This window comes from Triticum dicoccoides, chromosome 5A (assembly GCF_002162155.2).
Source record: "Triticum dicoccoides isolate Atlit2015 ecotype Zavitan chromosome 5A, WEW_v2.0, whole genome shotgun sequence".
In the NCBI taxonomy this organism is placed as follows: Eukaryota; Viridiplantae; Streptophyta; class Magnoliopsida; order Poales; family Poaceae; genus Triticum; species Triticum dicoccoides.
The window spans coordinates 393,530,966-393,535,655 of record NC_041388.1 but is presented as its reverse complement, the minus strand read 5'-3'; the positions used below and the strand labels follow the sequence as shown (position 1 = coordinate 393,535,655).

At 43.2% G+C, this 4,690-nt stretch overlaps 1 long non-coding RNA gene across 1 annotated transcript; it reads right to left on the bottom strand.

Moving 5' to 3' along the window:
* Positions 1–1,816: 1,816 nt before the first annotated feature.
* LOC119297407 lies at positions 1,817–4,202 on the bottom strand. Its single transcript, XR_005145648.1, has 3 exons — positions 3,828–4,202; positions 2,158–2,237; positions 1,817–2,046 (listed from the first exon to the last, which is right to left on the bottom strand). It is a non-coding gene; the product is annotated as an uncharacterized LOC119297407 (long non-coding RNA).
* Positions 4,203–4,690: the final 488 nt, after the last annotated feature.

Below are 4,690 nucleotides of genomic sequence, written 5' to 3'. Positions count from 1 at the left end.
AGCCGCCCCCTCCTCCGAGACAAGGGTTCGCACCTGTGTAATTCATACTCACGTAATCCAGTCGACTGCCTCCGGGCTCCGAGACATAGGGCTATTACTTCCTCCGAGAGGGGCCTGAACTCGTAAACCTTGCGTGCTTACAACTTATCCATAGCTAAGATCTTGCCTCTCCATACTTACCCCCCTACACTATGTCAGACTTAGAACCACGACACCGGCCCTAGGAGATGGGATCTCCAAGGGGGGCGGCGGCCAAGGGGGGAACTTGCCCCCCCAAGCCAAGTGGGGCGCCCCCACCCCTAGGGTTTCCAACCCTAGGCGCAGGGGGAGGCCCATGGGGGCGCACCAGCCCACCAGGGGCTGGTTCCCCTCCCACTTCTGCCCATGGGGCCCTCCGAGATAGGTGGCCCCACCTGGTGGACCCCCGGGACCCTTCCGGTGGTCCCGGTACAATATCGATTACCCCCGAAACTTTCCCGATGGCCGAAACTGGACTTCCTATATATAAATCTTCACCTCCGGACCATTCCGGAACTCCTCGTGACGTCCGGGATCTCATCCGGGACTCCGAACAAATTTCGGGTTACCGCATACTAATATCTCTACAACCCTAGCGTCACCGAACCTTAAGTGTGTAGACCCTACGGGTTCGGGAGACACGTAAACATGACCGAGACGACTCTCTGGTCAATAACCAACAGCGGGATCTGGATACCCATGTTGGCTCCCACATGTTCCATGATGATCTCATCGGATGAACCACGATGTCGAGGATTCAATCAATCCCGTATACAATTCCCTTTGTCAATCGGTACGTTACTTGCCCGAGATTCGATCGTCGGTACCCCAATACCTCGTTCAATCTTGTTACCGGCAAGTCACTTTACTCGTACCATAATGCATGATCCCGTGACCAAACACTTGGTCACATTGAGCTCATTATGATGATGCATTACCGAGTGGGCCCAGAGATACCCCTCCGTCATACGGAGTGACAAATTCCAGTCTCGATCCGTGTCAACCCAACAGATACTTTCGGGGGTACCTGTAATATACCTTTACAGTCACCTAGTTATGTTGTGACGTTTGGTACACCCAAAGCATTCGTACGGCATCCGGGAGTTACACGATCTCATGGTCTAAGTAAATGATACTTGACACTGGAAAAGCTCGAGCAAACGAACTACACGATCTTGTGCTATGCTTAGGATTGGGTCTTGTCCATCACATCATTCTCCTAATGATGTGATCCCGTTATCAATGACATCCAATGTCCATAATCAGGAAACCCTGACTATCTATTGATCAACGAGCTAGTTAACTAGAGGCTTACTAGGGACATGTTATGGTCTATGTATTCACACATGTATTATGATTTCCGGATAACACAATTATAGCATGAACTACAACAAAAATGCCCTGTAGTGACGGCCAATGTAGGTGCTAAAGGCGCATTAAATCATCTCTAACAGATTTTAGAGCCACTCACTAAAGCGTCCCATGAGCGTCTCCTCACGCACCGTCTCAAAGACAGTTGAGGCGCATAGGAAGCGCGTTTAGATGGAAATGAGGCGTTTTGAGAGGGTCCTTACAAAGCGTGTCTACATGGATATGAGACGTTTAGAGAACATCCTTATGCCCCTAGGGACGCACTGAAAAATTCATACTAGATGCAACTGCATATATGATATATCCTATTTACATTGTATAAAAAATTATTGTTCAATTGCGCTTAATGAAATTACTTGCTAATACCAAATAATTTGACACTCATTTACATATCAGAATATATTAAAAAGATGTATGTCATCGCACAAAATAATAATGTTGTTTTATACCATTACTGAGAGAAGGAGCCAGTAGTAGCTTATAAACTCAATTGTACACATCGTCTATAAAAGAATTACATGTCTCACAAACTAGTTGAAACATCTATGACTTGTAGTATCTACATGCTGATAATGGAACAATAGCTCCTTGTTTTCTCTGCGTCTCTAGTTTATCCTAGTGGTTGCTGCCTTCAAAATCCGTACATAGAAGTTTTTTCTGCAAAGGAAGGCAAATGAGATATAAATAAATTCATTGGAATTTCTACTAGTAAGTTTTACTTTGCTGAACAGACAACCATAAGAATAGAGAAGAGCGATATTTACGTACCTCATCGAGGTAAACATGCACTGCAGAAGTTCAATCTAGTCTGGTAGATGTCATGTAACCATATGAAGTGTAGAGACATACTGTAAAAAGAGAGATAAATCTTGATGTCATTGATGGATTCACAAAGGTGAGAATGCATGAAGTATATTTGTAAGAAAAAATAACAACAATTTACTAAGAAGTATATGTACAGAAATAACAGCAATTTAACATACAGGGACTGAGTTCTCATGGTTTTTGACACTAATAATATCTAAGCCTTAATACTAGCTCTACATAAGACGACAGTTTACCATAAAGAGACTGAATTCTCATGGTAGTTCACATTAATAATCTTCAGTCTAATACAACATCTACATAAGTGAGCATCACACAATTTAGCTGCTCCAGACATAGTGCAAAGCATCTGACCCAGATGTTTCACATAAGCACATATGATTAAATCTTACCAAACATGATAATATATCCATCCAGGGAGCGCTCTTTATCAGATAACATGAGAAAAGTTTTGCAGATGAGAAACTATGGCCTATTTTGGCAGCGTAGTTTTAAGAATACCATAGTATTTCAAACTTCAGTATTGCAATGCTTGGGTAATGAATACTACAGTTTTTAAAAAACCGCAATTCTCTCAGTTTTAGGAAAACTACTGATATGTTTGGCTGGTGTTGTTTTACTGTAGTTTTGACTGATAGTTACACAACTTAATCTAACTTATATTACAACTATAGAGCTACACGACCGGATCAATCAGTGTGTGCTAACGACCGCCCAGCTGCATGCAGCGCTGTAAGGACTTTTGAACACTGAGCGAGGAAGTTGCGGACGTGATCGGCCCTAGCTAACTAAATGAGTATCCTGGTTTAACTAGTCTGGTGCATGTGATGGAAAGGAATGAATCAATACTACGAAAGGATACTGCCATATGATTAGTTATATGCTTACAAACCAAGCTGCATGGTAGTGAACGAACGGATGCCGCACGAGCGTCTTTTCCTCAGTTTGAGAAAAAAAGAGGTACGGACCTCTTTTTTTAATACTCCAAAAAAACCATAGTATCAACAATACGACCGTTTATGAAACTACAGTTTTTGGTATAGCCAAACACCTCAAAGTATTCAAAAGTACTGTTTTAAAGAAAAAAACTGTGGTATTCTAGTAATACTTTGAAAATACTTTGCATCCAAACGGGCCCTACATGTATGATAGTAGAAGGCATGCTTATTCCAGAAAATATAAGAACATGGGCGCAAAATTCTCATTTTCATTTATGGTGGGAATGAGGTGCTTTGGTAGTTGATACACGAGCTTTGATTATTAACCACATGAAAAAGAAAGGTTCGTAAAGAACACTGACCATCTTGTATTATCAGGGTATTCTCAGAGGTTGTTTATCAAACACCCGCATACGTGAGTGTCCATAATTTGGGAGAAAACAACGAAGTAAGCTATGTGTAAGATCGACATTTAATTGAACCAGTGGTATAATTAGTAAAAAAAGAGTTCAAAAAAAGACAAAGTAGTGTTGTCCTATCTTAATATAGATAATCTGGAGTACGTGCAGTGTTAGATTCTCCTCCACAATTAATTACGCGCGAAGGGAGAGGCTCCAATTTTTTACTTTGAATGAATTGATAAAACAGCTGAAAAGTAAATGTAGATCGACTCACCTACAGATGAACTGGCCAAGCTATTGCTAAAGATCCAGTGACCAGGCCTTGTGCGCTCGATCGCAGGATCCCTCGTGGCCTCCAAATCACCGTGTTCCTGATGATGGGCCGTCGCCTGGAGGACGGGCGTACTGGGGCTGACCGCCGCCTGGAGGACGGGCGTACTGGGGCTGGGGCGCCGCCTGGAGGACAGCGTCCCCGGGGCTGCTGCTGGCGCCCGGCGAGCGCAGGGCGGTGGACCTACGATGGCGAGTCGGGGGATTGGAAGGAGAGGAGCTTGGCAGAGGAGGCGTCGCGGCATGGCGGCGCTAGGTTTAGAGGTGAGAGATCGATCTCTTTCTTCACGGTAGTTATCTTCTTAGCCCATATCGCAAGATGTACGGCTGATGGTGGGTTATTTTTAGTGGGCGACGGTGGTTGAACAAAATATACGGAACCATCCAGATTTTTTTAACGGAAAATCAAGGGACGATGTGTTGCGCGTCCCAAAAAACGTCCATATGCACCAAGCGGATTTTAGTAATGAGACGTACACAAAAACGTCGAATAGAAAACGTCTCTACATAGCTATTTTGTTGTAGAGAATTTTCATGAACAAGGAAATATAATAATAATCATTTTATTATTGCCTCTAGGGCATATTTTCAACAGTCTCTCACTTGCACTAGAGTCAATAATCTAGTTACATTGTGATGAATCGAACACCCATAGAGTTCTGGTGTTGATCATCTTTTGCTCGAGGAAGAGGTTTAGTCAATGGATCTGCGACATTCAGGTCCGTATGCACTTTGCAAATATCTATGTCTCCATTTTGAACATTTTCACGAATGGAGTTGAAGCAACGCTTGATATGTTTGGTCTTC